Source organism: Myodes glareolus, chromosome 7 (genome assembly GCF_982192425.1).
Source record: "Myodes glareolus chromosome 7, mMyoGla1.1, whole genome shotgun sequence".
NCBI classification, from domain to species: Eukaryota; Metazoa; Chordata; class Mammalia; order Rodentia; family Cricetidae; genus Myodes; species Myodes glareolus.
Genome location: NC_142032.1, coordinates 12,503,808 through 12,522,653, shown reverse-complemented (window position 1 = coordinate 12,522,653; position 18,846 = coordinate 12,503,808).

Sequence of the window (18,846 nt, the reverse complement as noted above, 5' to 3'; positions counted from 1 at the left end):
CATTTTCTCAAGATTACTGAACCCATGCAGGGGGTCCTGTGTGGATGCAGTACTGTCTAATCTAGTGTCTTCAGTAACATGAGGACAAAGGCCTGTGCCTCAGAGATTCGTATCTAACTACTGATAAAGGACCAGACTATCTGATGGAGTTCCAGCTTCAAAGCAGGTAATTAGTTGAGATTTTGCTGGATGAGCAAAATTAACTATTTGTTGTCCAAATAGTTAATAAGCTTACTGTCAGAATTTGGAAGTGGTAATTGAGAAAAATTTACAGCAACACATTGGATGTCCTCAGATTTTGGGTTGAAATTGCTTTATCAGTGTGGACTCATGGGTAATCAAAGGAAGTTAGAAAAAAATATTATGCTACCTTCACCAGAATATACACTTACTTTTGTTTTATACCTTTTGTCTAAGTAACATTCGTTTATGCTTGCGTTGTATTTGCTCCTCCCAGCTTTTCTTTTAAAATATAGAGATTTTGGAAACGGATGCATATATCTTAATCAGTGTCAAGATACTAAACATATCATGAATGAATTCTAGACCACAAAAACTCTACTGACTAAATTCCCGCCTTGACAACACAAAGAGACATCAAGTAAGATTTTGAGACTCAGACAAGATCTTGTGCTTTATTTTCTTGACTCTTCATTCAGCAAATGAAGGTACCAGGACAAAGGAGAGGGCGGACTAAGAGCGGTGACTTTTCATACACGGGTATATTTTGAGAGAGACTTGGAATACCTAACATGGAGAGCAGAGCATGTTTCTACTTTGAAGAGATTGCTATCTAATGAAGTATACAATGATGCAGACAAGGAGTTGGTGAGTACACCAATTATTTCAACAGACATGTGCCTGTAGCTATGAGTAGCGAGGCAAGTGTTCAGAAGCTTTGTGGAGGCACTGAGAGGATGCAGTCTCTGGTCAGAAGCTATGTTGGTGTAGGTGAGAATTTCCAGACCAAAACAGGATAGGCAGACAGAGGCACTCAAGGTCTAATGTAGAGTCTTATACATTACACTGTACCGAATGAATGAATGAATGAATATCTGCTTTGCATAGCACATTAACTTCCCAATGAGCCTCTGCTGCATATACACAGCCATTAGAGAATTCTTTTCAGGGTGTTTCCCTCTTATAGCCATTTGGGGATGTGAGAAATTACATTCAACAGCCCGGAAAACTACCCCCAGAGCTTCCATTAGCATCTGTGTCTCATCTCCTTGTGCTGGTGAATATCTCGATTCGGATCTCCAATCACTCTGCCCCACTTTTAATGCTGGCTAATAAAACCCAAGTACTCATTAGAAAATAAAAATATTTGCCTGACATACCACCATAAACAAAGCTATTGGAATGGTGCATCATTTTTATAACTATATACACATGAATATAATGAGATAACAAATGTACTTTATTCCCAAAATAAAGATGCACTGGTAGTGATCAGAGGAGGGATGAGGAAAAACCTCTAGTTGGATGCCTTTCTCACTATAGTGCTATGGGCATGATCTGTTGATGCAGTTAGATTATTTCTCTGTCTTTACTGTAGAGTGGATGTGCATAGTTTTAGGTAACTTTTTATGAATTGTGTGTGATAATTAACATGAATAGTCAAGTTGACAGGAGCTAAAATCACCCAGCAGACTAATCTCTAGGCATGCCTGTGAGGGATTTCTAGATCGGATTAACTGAGATGGGAACACCCATCCTAAATACGGATGGCAGGTGGTGCTGTTCCCTGGGCTGAGATAACTTAGTGAATAAAAAGAAAGACATTTCATCTCACTTATTCTGTCACTGACTGTGAATGCAACCTGACCACATGCTTCATGCTCTTCTCATTGTGCCTTCCTTGCTACGGTAGACTGTACCTTGGAATTGCAGGTGAAAGCAAATGCTTTGTCTCTTCACTTGCTTTGAGTTCTTTTGTTGTAGCAGTGAGAACAGTCATGAACACACAGTTGTCACTGGGTGCAGCAAGCCAAAGTAGGTCTTGGAGGTAGTTGTTCTTCAGGAAAGGGAATCTGGTGCTTTACTAGTGTATGGAGTCTGATTTTACTTGCTTCTGAAACTTGAGTGCCCATTGAAGAATGTAAACAAGAAAAGAAATTCTTAGTTCATTTTGGGCTTTAATCCAAAGCTTAAGAAAAGCCTACAGCTAATCTATGTTCATTACACTCCCGAGATTCTAAGCATTCTGATTTAGCAAGAGTGTGAGGCTCTTTATGAGACGGGTGCTGCTCTCTGTGGTACTTTCTGCTCTTGCCTTTGAATTCCAATTGAATTTTTCTGAATGAGTTACACAGTTAAAGAACATCCTGCTTTTATCAATGTTGTTACTGCCTTGGAAAACTCTTATTCATGCAGCAAGAACCACAAATCCAAGAATCGGGGGCAAATGGAGCAGCTGCTTCCTAAAGAGCATCCTTCTCGCTGCCAGCACACATGCTACATGCGAGGAGAAGCAGAATTTGACGTGAAATGCTCCTGGCATAGAATAGATGGCATCTAAGTATTTGTAGAGTGAATGAACCTGGCTGAACTTTACCCAAAGATGGCAAGATTACGTCTGTGAAAAAACTACCTTCTGCTCATTGGCTGCCATTAGATCTTATTCAGAAGTATACATATTAGGTGGAGTCCCTCCAGGCACTCGCTGATGTATTCCCAGCTTCTGATTTATTAAGTTTACACTGACTCAGACAGCTGAGCTTGGCTTTCCACCCCTAGCAGATTGCTGAGGTCTGGAAGAACCATACCACACAAGGCGGATACATTCTGCTCCTGTCCCCATATCTTTATTTTTATCCATCCTAGAGAGATGGATTGTTGCCACTTTGAAAATGATGAGTGAAGAAGCAAAGGCACCACATGATATACAGAGGTCTTTCCCCACAATGTAAACAACAACAAAAAATGGAAGCAAAGCTGGGCTTTCTCAAGACCAGGTGCTTATTGAGTAAATTCTCTAATAGGCAGCAGGGTGCCTGTTCACTTGGGACTAACCCCTCTTGTAGGAGGTCCTTCTGTCTTTGTGTTGCTTTCATTGGTTAATAAAGAAATTGTTTTGGGCCTGTTGATAGGGAAGAACTTAGATAAGCAGGAAAGACAGAACTGAATACTTGAATACTGGGAGAAAAAAGGGTGCAGTCGGAGAGACGCCATGGATCTGCTGGAGACAGACACTGGAAATTTTACTCAGTAAGTCACTGCTATGTGGCAATACACAGATTAATAGAAATGGGTTAAATTGTGATGTAAGAATTAGACAATAAAAAACTAGAGCTAATGGGCAAAGCAGTGATTTAATGAATACAGTTTCTGTGTGGTTATTTTGGGGCTAAGCTAGCCGGATGGCCGGGACAAACAACAAACAGCCTGACTCTCCTTGCAACAAAACCCTTCTTGGACAGTTTGTCTCACAATCTGTGAAACAGGGAAGAAAGGAAAAAATGGGATCTGGGGCAAAATAAAGGAGATTTCTGGGGAATCAATGTGGCAGAACTGGACTGTAAGCTGAGGAAAGCCTCTTATCATTAATAAAAAGGAAGCTGAGACTAGGAACAAACTCTGTTGAAATGTGACAATCCCAGAGTGTCTACGGAGGAAGGGTGGAGCACATGGGCCCTGAAGCAGGGTAGTCAGTCACAACCAGAATCAGAGACCTCAAATGCAAGGTGAGATCATCTAATACACACCAAACATCACCTTGGTGTGCTCTGTGTGTACCACACCTAACACACATTAGACATCATCCCGATGTGTTCTCAGTGTGCACAGCACCTGCCACAAGTCAGACCTCACCCTGGTGTGCTCTGCCATGTCCTGCACCTTGCCTGAGACAGTCACTCTAATTTGTAGATAGTGACTCAATGGTTCCATTTTGGGTGATTTTTTTTTCTTTAAGATTGAGTTCTTGGCAGCAGCGTTTCTCCCTGGTGACTCCAGGAAGCTTGGACCTTCCCTGATGTAGTCTGTAGATATCCTCGGGTAAGACTTCACTTTGTCAGTTAAAGATGCTCCTCAGTGCTGAGGGTCTACAGCAGTGTTCTCAGCTTTCCTGAAGCTGTGACCTTTAACCCAGTTCCTCATGTTGTGGTGGCCCTCAACCATTAAATTGCTTCTGTTGCTACTTTATAACTGTAATTTTGCTACAATTATGCATCATAATGTAATTATTTTTGGATATAAAGGTTTGTCAAAGGGATCGCAACCCATAGGTTGAGAACCACTGGTCTATATGCGACCCATGGTTTTCTATATCCATGCTCCTGTGAACCTCAGAGATGACATTGGCAGTCCCGGTCTGAGGTCAAGTCTGTATTTTCTGTGTTTTAAGTCCAGTTTTCATGAACACTTGTGTTATTCATTCTAACATTATAGACAGGAAAATACTTAGTCCTCCACACGATTTAAATTCTCAGAATTGCTGTGTGCTAATTTTGGTGGAGCTGAGAAGTACATACATTGTGAAATGTGATCACAAGTCGAAGGTGTTGTGTGAAATATTATTATGTGTATAATATTACCTCGGTAAAACTCTGTGGCGGTTTAACTATCAGAGAATTTCATGGCATATATATAATAGTATCAACATGAATCAATACCTTAAGCTTGGGGCTGATTCCTCAATTACTGTAACTACCAGTTTCTAATTGGAATGCTTTGTACAGAGGCTGCCCACCCTTGGGATGGTCCACATTGCCCGTGTGAGAGCAGCCAAGAAACACAAATAAATTGAGCATGAACAATTAGACTATTCAGCTTTGGGTGATCTGAGAGAGACATGAAATACTATTTAAATCTGAGGCCAAAGCGTGACTCTAGTTTGCTGTTTCTCTTAGTACTATGAAGAGTGGAAGATGAGATTTTAAAAGACCTGAAGCAATTTTGAAGCATCTGATGTTTTCAAATGGTAATGAAGAGTTTAGCCAAGTTGCTTTCCATAGCATCTAATGGAGTTATTATCTGTCCCTGATGTTGCTCAGAGGGACTGCCATTTGGAGCTGCTCTTTAGGCTGAGGGCATCTTGGTTTGAATGGCAATGGGAAAGAAGCTGAGCTCCCTTCACTATGGGGAGAGATCTCACATTACAGTCTAATGTATACAAGTGGCTCTAGCCAGAGGACTTGTGGAATTAAATGTGGTTGGGGAAGAAAAAAATAAAGATTTTTCTCTTCCCCCAGTTTGGTTTTAGTCCGAGCCTGATCTGCCACCCTTTAGGAAGGAGATACAATCAGAGTGACTGAATAACAGGGCAACCGTGAACAAAGAAACCTATGTGGCGGTTTCCATTGAGCCACTGAAGCAAAATGAATCAGAGATACCCCAATGACTCCTCCCACCCCCACTATTGCTAAATCAACATTTTATGGCAGGTCACAAAGCAATGGGGCACTTACAACATAATCTAGGATTGTATAAATGTGGGTGTGGTGTAGAGGAGTGATATCAATTAATTTTGATTAATGCAATAATAAAGACCATGATTTCTCTTTTCTCTCCCTGGAGTCCCAGGGTAAAACAAGCCCAGGGAAATGGAGCTGTTCATCAGCTGTTTTAGTGGTGCAGAGATCATAGGAAGGTAGACTGATGACCATGTTGGCATCGTGTAGGGAAGCTCAGTCTCTGCTACTCAGGGTAGGAGGACCACCTGTTGGTGTTGTTAACATGTGGATGGTTGAACCTCTTTCCTCACAGCTCTGATTGGATAATGGGACTAGAGAATTTGTGTTTCTATTGTATTTCTTATTGAATAATTCTGATTGGATAATGGGGCTGTTGAATTTGTATTTCTAATGTGGGTCCCCCAGAGAAACATGGGGTGATGCATAGCAGCTCTTCCAGTAGGGAAAGGCTGTGTGACTTCATTAGGAGGCAGTAGAAATGACTTCATTGTAGCCAGTTTCTTCACAAGAATGGGGCTGCTTTGGTGAAATAGTCTGAATTAGGGTGGGAGCTTCACTTGGAGGTAGCTCATTTCTATTATTCTCTCAACATTCTGCTCACATAAAATAAAACTCAACTGCAAGCTCCATGTGGTCAGCAAACCACTGGCTTGAGATGCATGACCTTGTTACGCCTAGTACAAGAAGTAAAGGGAATTTATTTAGTTAATCTGTGTAAGATAGATTATAAAATAATAAAGCCACTAAATTCTCAAAGTATAGAAAAATCACAGAATAAGAGTCTCCTATTTTGAATGTCTAAATGTTTGCTTTTTAAACCTCAGGTGTGACAAAAGACAGTACATTCTTTTGTTCAGAGAAAGAATATAGTCTTTTATACAATTGAAAAACAAAGGGATTGGATATTTTCTGTTTATATCTCAATTAATTATCTTCAGATAAACCAGGCTCATTACGGGCAGGACTGCTTCTTTGGGCGATGTTGTTAAATAAGGTTTTATTTATTCTTTATTTTTTTTCTGCTGACAGCAAAGCCAATTAGCGTGTCTTGACTGGATCAGGACACAGTGAACTGAAATGAGAGTGACATTCAGAAAGGATTTCTTTTCAAGCTCTCTGTCTTTAGGAAGTCTCTGAGCAGTGACCTTATATGTGGAATTCAGCTTTCAGCTGGTGTATCCAGCATTAAAGGTGACAGGGAAAATAAAAGTCTTCCTTCCAAAGATTGTGTGTGCCTTTGGCAAAGGTTATAGATGCGATGTCTTTGAGCATCCTTCTTCGTGATGGCTCTGTCGCTGGAAATGGGCAGAGAAAACGGGAAATCTGCAGCAAGCTGAAGCTGTTTTTAGGGTAATGACTGTCAAATTCTTTCCCTCTTGAATGCAGAGCAAGTATGGGTTTTATATTTACATCTAAATATCTGGTGTGTTTACCATTCTGTTCCTTTTCCCTCTTCCCCTGTCAGATCTTCCCAAGCATAGATTAAAAAAATATTATAAAAAGAGGAAAGAAGAAGTAAGTTCAACTCTAAATAGTTTAATCTTACTCTGAACCAGTTCTCCTGGTTTTTAAGATTAGAGACAGGACATTAACTCTTGCTGTCCCTGGACTTTTTCCCTGGATCACTTGGCCTTTAAGGGGTGTTAACAAAAGGCAGAAGCATAACATGTGCCCTTTCTAAGCCACTGCTACCGCCTGGAGGGATCCAGATGCTCAAAACATGGTGGGGTTACAGGTTACTTTTGTTATGTTCAGGAATTATGTATTCACCGTCCAGAGTCCTTTGGGTACTGGAGACAGTAACAACAAATAACAGAAAAGCAAATTCGCATTAGCTTTTCTTCAAACTGATTTGCTGTGTTCTAGGACAGGCCAGTTCAAATGTCTGGACCATTCTCAAAGCCCCTGCTGTCAACCCCTGGGAACCCTACCATGCCTTCTTTTGGAGTTTGATGGCTGTCTAAGTTGACACGCTTTAGGGTATGGCTGTCAGTGGAGCAAACTTTCAAATGAGAGCCCCATTAGTGCCACCCCTGGCACTCCTGCTAAACCAACAGTGAGTGGTGTGTCCTTAACCAACATTTGCCACATTCATCATCACACTGCAATACTCGGTTGCTAACTTGGCATTAGAACTAGCCATGTCTACACTGTTTTCCTTACAGCAGAAGGATAATTGAATTAATTAGCCTTAACAAGATGTTAAACAATATGACTGTGAGCCTTTTCTCTATATGGTTCTAAGGAAGACTGTTATAGGACTGTGATATTGAGCTTTGGATGAGATGACAGGACACTGCTCCGGTGGGAAGTAAATGTGGACAGATACCAATGCTGCAGCAAAGTTCTCAGGTGCTTAGAGGATCACTCATACAGTTGATGAAGACAGTGGCCATTGTTGGCTTTCTTTTACCAGTGATGGTTCAAATTTGCAGTTCCTTCAGAGCAAGAACATATTACCTCCCACTGTAGCATCAGTGGTAACTGATGCCATGTGCAGTTTTTCTGATGTTGGAACCCCAGTGGAGGCTAATTTTCCTTTCCCTTCTATAAAAAGCATCATGTTACAATAGAGGCCTTGAATTATATCTTAATACATGAGTGCTAGTTGGCCTCTATGCACTTTCCCCAAAGATTCATAGTCATGTGTGGACAACCTTATCTTCCTGCCATCCTTTCAGATCTAATGGTGACTAAAACAAATTCTGCAGTCAGAGTGACTTGGTCTTTGCTCAGTAATAGCTGTGTGACTTACAGTAAATAAAAAAAATTCTAGGCCTGGGTTTTTACACCTGGAAACAAGGTAATGCAAAGACTATAACAGCATAGAATCATAGATTGACTGTGAAGAATATACAAAGTTCTTATGTAGCATCTTCAGCAACATCTTCCATGCTGCTTCCAAAAGTTAAGTGTAGTCGAATCCTTTACAGTGGATAAAACTGATATGTGAAGCAGCCTACATTTTGGGAGATCATGTGGCCTCCTCTTGTTAACTTTGTGAATAAAGTTGGAAGTAAAATATACCTAAACCATGATGTTCCTCTTTTATCTTGGTGAGTTCATCATCTACTGGGGAGAATATGACTGTCATGTAAAAATGCAAAATATAAAGCTGAAAATGTCAACTGCTTTAAGTCGGATGAATGTTGGAAGAAAGATTCAAGAAAGGTTAGTGTAGGACCTTGAAGCTCCCAATCAGGCCAAAGCTCTGAGTTACTGCAAGGTAGTGATGCAGATAGCGGAGACTGAGTTTCCTAGTAGAGAGAAACGGAAGGGGGAAGAGCTAAGGGACACACATCCTAACTCTAGCAAATGCATGCATAAGGAAGAAATGCTAGGTTTTTTTATGATACACCAGCCAGAGAGATTTAGCAATTGAAACAAACTGCTTAAGAACAAGAAAATTGAGAAGACTTTCTGGCTGCTGTTGACTTTCTACAACTTAATAGTCAAAATAAATAACTTAGTGGATTTGAGCTCTTGTTTCTTTTTCATCCTTGTTTCACCTGAACAATTGTATACCTCATTGTTCTGAACTCCATATTAAGAATAAAATACTTCTCTGAAGGTGTATTGAATGATAAAGTGAACAAATAATTAGGGTATTGATCTGAATCCTTCATGATGAGATATCCAATAGAATGATAGCATGGAGGAAAAAGAACATATTCTATATGTAAACCAACCTCAGCAAAAAATATCACTATTGTCAAACAGTGTGGTTTAAAATTATCTAATAATTGAAAATGTGTTAGAATAAAAAAAAAATCAGACCTGTGAAAATCTTAACTGATTGTAAGTATAAAAGGCACCAGTTAGGTTCCGAATTAATCTTGTCACAAAGTGGTTATTCAGGGGGCATTGGCTACAGGTTTATTATTATCGCAAAGTACACATATTGTTTTAAATAAGTTCTCAGACCTGTACTATGAAGTAGGTGCTATATCTGTCACCGTTATATAGCTGTACAAATGAAAAGCTAGAGTAATTAGTTTGCTCAGCGGGATGTGGCTAGTAAATGACAGAGTCAAATATTTGAGTCTGGATAATTGGAAACGAGAGCTTAGTATATTCTCATGCTCTTCCATGCTTGATTTCCAGAGGTCTCTTTGCTTGAAGAACCAGCAACTTTGTATGAGCCATATGTACAGAATATGTTCTGTGCACGTAAAAGCATCCACAAAAATAAATGTGTTAGGGACTTCCAGATAACAAAGGAAGGAGCCATATGTACACAATATGTTCTGTGCACGTAAAAGCATCCACAAAAAAATAAATGTGATAGGGACTTCCAGATAACAAAGGAAGAAGAGAGTAAATTTCCAAATTAGATTAACAGGCTTCCCAAAAGATGTAATATTTGGTCTGAACCATGGAGCCAGATAGTTCTTAGCAATTGCAGGTATCAGAAGGGAATGCAGTGCAAGGGAAAGAGAAAATATAAGAGGTTGTGCTCTTGTGTCTTTGTCAGCAAGGTCCATGAGCATCTAGCAAAGTAGAAATGGGCCATGCCATTATAATTATAATTTCACTGTTAACTGAAAAAGGGCAAAAGAAAAATGCACATGAAATACTAATCTGATATACTGTTATTAAAGCAATTAAAAATGTAAACTATATGAATCATCAGTAACATAACTTATACAGAGTCATAGAATCCAGGAACTCAGTGTGAAAGCTGTCATTCATCTAGGAGACATCACCAAGTGGTAAAGGCAGGTGGAGATAAACAATTGCACATAGAATTGTATTCACATACACTATTGACATAGAGAAAACCACAGAGAACTTTTACCAAAGTGTTAAGAATGATTATTCCATCTAAGTGTGTGATGTTTTGGTTCCTTTCCTTATTTTTCTACATGGTTTGCGTTTAGACAATGGATGTGGATCCTCCAAACAATCAATTATAAAAAGAAAAACAAAACGATGTAAGTTTGGGTGACCAGGCAACTTAAACATTAGTTAAATGAATTGCAGAATATGTCTGTTAACCAAAGGCAGAGGAGGCATAAAAATGAGGTGTCTAAGTGCAGCATTCTTCGTATCTTTCCTTCACTGTACATGGCTGTTGACTTGGTGACAGAGTGTTCTCAGGAAATAGAATGATTCCAAGCCAAGTGTAAGGCCCCGCCTTTTCTGTGGATACCCACACCCGATCCAGGCGCGCCTTCCCGAACTCGGGCCCACGAGAATGGACGATTGTCCTGAGGGTTTGAACAGACACACACCAAAGAGACCTTGCTCACTTACCAAGAGTAAATGGCCACTTTATTAAACTCAAGTCGGGTATTTATACCAGTGGGCAAGGGGGATCAAAAGGGCAAGGCCTCCTCCCATCAGGAGCAGGAGAAGGAGATTAAAGGCCCCAGCGCCTCAGGCAGAATCAGCTGGGAGGGGCCAGGCGTGTGGAGCCTACTGCTAGAACCTTGATTACAGGTGGAATCACCATAACAAAGAGAGCCAAATTCTTCCTAAGCTATCCCCTCAAGCCAGTGCTAGTGCAGAATCTCCAGGGAGCCAGAGGTCACACGGCCCTGCAAATCTACAGTTGAAGGGAAAAAGACCTTGGTACCTATAGCCAAGGAAGGTCACCTGTTGGGGAAACTTTCAAGCTTTGATCCCAAGGAAACCCTTCACAGTGATGGCACCCTCCTGTGCCAGATTGTATCACTGACCTGGAGTGTTTTGAACACCAGCACTCTTAATCTTCGGAGTGGACATATAGGAGCCAGGACAACAAAACCCATGTTGCTAGAACCACTGCTCATGTGAAAAAGTACAAGTTCATGAAGATTAAAATGGATTATTTACAAAAAAAATGAAAAGAAAAAAACCAAGAAAGAAAAAAAATAAATAAGCACGACCGTTTCTTTATTAAATTATACAAAAAGGGGAGGGGAGCAGCTTGCATTCCTGGCTCTTCCCTGCCTCCATCACCAGCCCATCTGTCCCAGCCCCTTGCAAAGACTGTCCTTACCCTCTGCACCCCCAGCCTCTCAATCTGCCTGTTTTTCATTCCTAATAGTCTCTATATAAAGAATCTTAATCTTCATTGGGTTGCCTTCTCCTAAAGTTCAATTCTGGCTGTTGATTAGCTGTAATATTTATGTCTGTGTCTTCAAGAGAGGGCCAAGGCATTCATTAGTCTCACTCTGGTGAAGGCCTTACGTAGGGCACAACTGCCAGTCAATGCACAGATTAGACACCTCAGAAGTACAGGAGTTTGGGAGATAAACTGTTGGCTCTGAGCTCTTGTTGGTATATTTCATGGAAACTATTGCTTATTTTCCACTTAATAACATCCATCATCCACATCTTTGGCTTTCCAAATCTGGCCTCCTCAAAGTCTTCATAAAGTTTAAGCTACACATGGGGTGATGGTTCCCTTCTCGCCACACAATTGACATGTCTGCTCAGTTCTATGTGCTGGATCACTAGTTGCATGTTGGCTCTAGGTTCCCTTTACTAGAGAAGTCAATACATAGTCAATGCATCTGTATGCTAGACTGAATAATGCCCCATCCAGATGCCCATGTCTGATCTCCAGTGTCCATGAATGTTACTGTGTGTGACTCACAGGACAGAAAAAGTATAATGAAATTAAGGACCTTGATCTCTGAAGACTGTTCTGGAATTCAAACTTAATTTTAAGTATTCCCTTAATTAGGGGGCAAAGGAAGCTTAATTTCAGATGTAGGCATGAAAAGGTGGAAGGAAGTGCTTGAGACAATGCAGCGAGGAGCCACTGTGTAGGGATACAGACCACAGCCAGAACGAGGAAAGACGCAGCAACAGATTCTCATCAGAGCCTGCAGAATGAGGAGCCCTGCCAGCATCTTGACCTTGCTGAGTGAACCTCTTGAACTAAAAGAAAATACATTTGCAATGTTTTAAGCCACTCTGTTTGCCATGATTTTCAGAGCAGCAAGTGGAACAAAGCAGGGATCCTTTGTGTGAATATCTTTCCAGTCTATGCAGCTACAAGCTGCCGTAAAATGACAGAGTTTATTCCTGTCTGACCCTGATAGAGCTTGTCATGCTTACCATAAACTGTCAACTCAACAGTTTGGAAATACTAGGGAGAAGGAGAGGGAGACAGAGAGGGAGACAGAGAGAGAGGGAGGGAGGGAGGGAGGGAGGGAGGGAGGGAGGGAGGGAGGGAGGGAGAGTGCCTATATGTATACCTGTGGGTGGGGAGTTACTCTATTATGTTAATTGTAATGGGAAGACCTATCTTAATTCTGGGTTGCCTTCAGCTATGGGACCCTGGATGGTAAAGATCGGGATGCTAAAGGAGACAGCAGCTGCCTTCTTCATTCCTTGTTTCCAGACTGAGGACACAATGAGATCAACTGTTTCAATCTCTTGCTTCCATGAGTTCTCTTCCGAAATGGACTGTGCCCTCTACCTGTGAGCCAGAGTAAACCCTTTCCCCTTGACTTGCTTTTGCAGAGCATCTTATCATATCAGCAGAAACAAACAAACAACAATGAGAACAAACAAATAGCAAAAACTTCTAATGTATCAGGTCCATATCTTTTCTCTATTTTAATATATTCTGCTTTACACACAAAGAACGGATACTTTTGAAGTGATGGAATTTTCTCGGAGAGGCACGATGTCACACTGGCAGAGAATTCTTTTCTCTCTCCTTCCAAAGTGGAGTCTTTCTAGTTCATTATGTCTTTAACTGTATTTGAAGCCTCCCTTTTACCCTCTGTGATGAATGCAGGGCTGGGCGCCTCTTCCCTTTGAGTGTTTCCCTCTGCATGAAATGTCAATATAACCATGACTCTCATAATGGCGAGCTGTTGACTTAGAGATGCTTTGAGATGAGACTTCCTGGAACCTCTTAGTGCTTCCCTATTGATTCTGATGATGGAAATAGAATCTGAGAGACAGAAATCCTATCTAAAAAATTATTTTTATACATGACCTCTAAGGTCTGGGGAAACTGGATGAGTAGAAGAATCTATCAGGAGGTCTGGATCCGTGCCACAATGTTGATAATCTTCACGGGGTCATGTTCATATTGTTTAAATGCACTGTGTTTCTCTCTCTAGGCTTTTTGTCTCCGTTGTCCTCTTCCTTTCTCTCCTTTCTCCTTCATGTCCACTCTGATGTAGAGTTCTTATGACTGCACTATTGCAATGGTTGTCATGATAATGATGAACTCTGGCATTTATTAAATGCTTGCCATGTTCTAGACCCAAAGCTTAGTCTTCTTACATGAACACCATATTTAATTAGCACAATCACTCTGCAACTTGGGAGCTTTTATTATTGATCAGGATTCAGAAACTCAGATCAAGTTACAGTTTTGAGGTTACAATATTACTGAACGGAGAAATGCATAGGTGATAGAAACGTTTCTCTTTCTAAGACATATGTGCTTGTTTGCAAATCCATTCACTTCCACTCTTCTTTGACAATCTCCTGGTCATCTGGTTTGTACTTACACTTAAGGGACTTTTTGTATCAACCCTTGTAGTTCCTTCCAAGTCTGAGCCACAGGATAAGTTTAGTGCTTACAAAGGAACTAACCCAGTCTTTTCTTTATCACTCCTGCCTAATCCAAGTCTATCAGCATTTCTGTATCCTCAAAGCAGCCAGGCTGATACAGCCACACAAAAGAATGAATCTCCAATTTGCCTCCACCTATGTCTATGCAGCCAGAAACAGTCGGTCTTGATCACAGTGATGGTGCAGAGGGGAAGAGCATCACATGAATAGTGACTGATGACATTTCTACTTATTTTATAAAATTTTCTTTACTGTCATTATGATCTTTTGTGGAGGAATTTTTTAAAGCATTTTACCAATCGGTGTTTACCATGGGGCTCTCTTCTTTTCCTCCTTCTCTACTAAAGGTTGGGACTTTCTGGACACATAAGACCATTGCTAATGCAGGTACCTAGTGATGGACGCCTGGGAGCTGAATCCTAGTCTTAAAATCCTGGCCAACTCTGGAGTTCCCAGAAGTGTAATATCACAAAATGCAAATGAGCCTTGGGGAAGATTTTTCTGATGAAGGAGAAGGTCACAGTCCAGTGCTGTTTGTTCACTGAAGGGGTCCTGCAGATGCCATTGTCCTCTCTGGCACATAAAAATGTTCTTTTAATTGTGTTCTGTGTTCACCATCAAGGGGAGTGAATGAAAGATGGGAAATAAAATACCTCCATTCTTTTCCACCGGCTATTACCCCAGTAATGGCACTAATAAATGTGGTATTAGTTAGGAACTGAGTGGGAAAAATCACCATTACTCTTGCAGCCATAAGAAATGAAGATTCAAAAGGTTATTACAGATAATAGATTCACATTCTAACATGTGGAATGCGTCTGGGCTTAGACTGGGTGCGTTTGGCTTAGTGATTTTTTTTTTTTTTTTTTTTTGATATGGAATGTGCTAGTTGTACCGAAGTGGAATCCCAGGCCTTGGGAATGAAAGTGGGTTCTTTGCTCATACTTGTCTTCTGTAAGGAGTCTTGCTGCAATGTGTCTTCCCTGAAAACAATGACATCTTTCCAAATCTGCTCCGCAAAGCCTCGCTAAGATCGGTTTCTGTGCTTGGCAGAATCTCAGAGGACATGGAGAGAGATGGTGCCGGATGAATGCGAGGTAAACAAATGAAAACTGTCTAGCCTGAGCAAGTGCATTATGCAAAAGCTATTTTCGTCCTTGGAAAGCAGTCGCTCTCTGGATAGCTGTGTTCACACCTCGACTCCAGCAGACGCACTATGCTTCTGCTGAAACCAGTTTACCAAGCCAGGCACTTAACTATGAAAAATGTTGACCCTCCTATCCTAAAAGGAGTGGATTTAAGATACCTGTGACGACTGGGTCAAAATCAGGAGTCCCCAGGATTTCAAAGTGTGTGTGTGTGTGTGTGTGTGTGTGTGTGTGTGTGTGTGTAAATGCAGCAGTCTCTGAGGCTTTTATGCTGTGCTTCCTTTCATACTGAATTCTAAAAGGAAGGGGGCTTAGGGTATTAGAGAAACACAAAGTCCACCCGATGCTTATCTGAAACAGAAATAGGCAGCTTCAACTAAACTTTTACATTCCTGTTTCTCTGAGATTAAATGAGAAGTATTCGCTCACAGCTTCTACCTTTGTGGAGTGGCAGCTAAAACTCAGGGACTCTGGGTCTGATTTCAAGAGTTCTCATAAGCAGTGTTCAGTTACTTAGGCCCTATCTATCATCCTTCATGTTTCTTATTCCCCATTCCTTTAAGCAAATCCCATCAGTTTTAGTAGTCTCAGTCAAGTGCCATCAATGTTGAGGTGACTACTGTTTTTGCACAAAGTTTTTAGAATGCTCTTTGCAAAACCAAATCCCAGTCAAATTACCCCTGTTGCAGACTCTCATGAGCCAGAATACAGGCACTGAAGAAACACAGCAGCTGCGCAACTCACCTCATCCGGTACCAAGTTTACATTAAGGTCCTGGGATTTAGGGATTCTAGTGTTTTGTCTATTTTGTGTTTTATAATTCTACAACCCTTATCTTATTCATTATCTTATTTTTTATTCATGTTCAATACAAAGTAGCAGACACAGATTATAACAAGGATAAAAAGGAGAAAGAATCAATGTTTTGGAACAACCTTCCCTGCCTCTTTCTGTGTGTAGTTTTAATTTTTCTCTCATCGTGGGATCTTTGCTTTCTCAGGCATAAATTCTGGACAGAAAAAATAGAACACTTGCTTTGGCCAGGGAGTAGTGGTGCATGCCTTTAATCCCAGCATTTGGGAGGCAGAGGCAGGTGGATCTCTGTGAGTTCAAGACCAGCCTGGTCTACAAGAGTTAGTTCCAAGACTGGCTTCAAAGCTACAGAGAAACCTTGTCTTGAAAACAAATCAAAAAAAAAAAAAAAAAAAAAAGGAAAAGAAAAAGAAGAAGACTTGTTTTAAACTTCCAATGTGTGACTATGGGGGAGTGCTAGCCAGCACAGTATCTGTTTCTAGATATGGAAGATGGGAAGATAATCATTATAATCTCATGGGTAATTCTGAAATCTAAACTAACGTGTATAAAGAATTTAAAACATAGAGTAGCTCACTGCAAAGACTAAACAGATTTTCTACTCCTATTGTTTGCATACAATTATGTACTATTATAATCTCTGTCTGCCGTGAAAGGGACTTTCTTCAGTGCTTTCTTGCCTCCTATCCCTAGCAAGCTTTGAGGGTCTTGTCTTCATGTAGACGTGATCCACAAAACTCAGCCATGAGTCTGGTGATAAAACATTTACTAGGATTCAGCAATTAGAAACAGTGGCCAGATTTTAAGTGAGTTTGAACATAGCTGAGACAGGACAACCAGAGAACTTTAAATAATGAACTTTTTCTCTTTATATTTATCTACACTCTGGGACATGCATCATACATATGTAATGATAACATTGCCAGGGATAAATCAAGTACTGTTTTCAGGACACCATTAGTAGGTTTTAAAGGAATTATGAGAGCTTGTGATAAATTTTTATTACCTGAATCCAGGTTTCCATGGTTCGGTATAATCTATTTCTTCCCTTATAGCCCATTACTTCCAATTCCCCACACACCTCCCCTGCACTATCCAGCATCCCATAAAGTCACCTACTCCCAACTACTTTCTATCCTTCAAATTCTCTATAATTCAGTTTTATCTCTGAGACTTTGTACATAGTCTTTCTTTCTTTCTGGACAGAAGACACACCCATTTTTTCTATACTCAGTTGACTGCTATGCAGCTCTGGGGAATGAGGTAAGGAAGTCTTTTATCGAAGATTTATCACCTGGTTTCTGGGTTGGCAGTCCATTTAATATGTTTCTTTGGCAAATTTAAACACTGTAACTTATATCTTTTCAAAACTAAGTTCTCTACCTAAACTTCCCTGTGGGAAGTTCTTTACCCTCACAGTCCCAGACTTCACCTCCTTCCCCGTCACAAAGAAACACATTTCACAAAGTGTGGGGTAGCCATAAATCTACTGAACAAATGTCTCTGAATGTAGAATGTTTTGGATAACTATTTGTTTTGGTTTAGAAACATCCACTAAGAGACACAATAAAATATGGGAGAAAGATCCGGTCTACCTCTAATGGTCAATGAAGCATAGTTTGTTACTGATACTAAGACTTTAATTTTTTAAATTTGTCTTTTTGTGTAGCTCTTTGCCCAAGCTTTTCACAACTGTACAATAGCCAAATATATTCTGAAAAAAGTACCCACTTTCCATTGAAAATATCTATGGACTCCTCAGCCCCCAGGAAATTACCACCTTATCATGCCTCTGGACATGTATAGTTAATTTCTACCCTCTCTCCCCAAGTCCCTCCTTCTCTTCCCATCTAGGACAGCTATTGAAGAACTGAAATTTTCTATCTCTTTTTTTATCCCAAACACAATTACCATGAAGAGTAAGACATGTAAAGACACATGACTGCTGACTGCAGCCTCTTTTTGCCCATTCATTATGGTCAAGATCTCATTTCCAGGCTCTGGGTTTAATGCTGATTGTATTTGGGGTACAGTGGAGACCTTCTAGAGACCCAAACCTGGTACTCCTCCCATCTTCACTGTGCAGTTTATCACTCTACCTAATATTTCCTAAATAATTTCCCTTTAGGTCTGGTTGCTTGTCTTTGGACGGGATTGGTTACATTTTAATTTTTCTCTTGCACCTGATTATTGAATCAGCCTTACAGCTGTCACTTTCTGGTCTTGCTTTAATAACTTCTAACTCCTTCTTTTATAGGCGTGGTAATGTTAGACTCCGTTATAACTACAGAGGGATCATCTTTATCTCTAACACTATAGAACACAGTCTCGGACAGACAGAAGCCATTTCTTCAAGATGTATGTGCTTATAAATGACAGAGAAAGAATTTTAAAGCATACATCTTAATAAGGTTGGTCTCCCATAATAACATGCCATAGGCTAGAATGGTTCAAACAACAGCACAATGTCAATCCTTACTGTTCATACTGCTCTATGTAGAGGTTCACATCTTCTTGAAACAAGATCCTGTCTTAAGAACCATTTCTTATTTGGCAAATAGATGTCTTCTTAATTTACTGTCTCATGGACAAGTGGAGAGAAAAAGGAAGGGAAAGAAAGTTGATACATGATTAGATAGGTGGCAATAAATAGAGATAGAAAGACATAAAAAAATCTTTCCTTTAGTTTTTAAATGACCATGACTTCATTCCTAAATGCCACACTTGCAAGACCTAATATAACCCTAATTAGTTCACAAAAATTTTACTTTCAAATATAATCATGTTGGAGGACAGGGAGAATATGATTTAGGGGGAAAACACTATCTAGTTCATGATAGGTGACAGGCCAAAAGAAAACAATCCCCAAAGCCTGTTTTACTCAATTGATGTTTGTTTTTCAAATGCCTTCTATATAACACCAGGATAACATTGCAAGA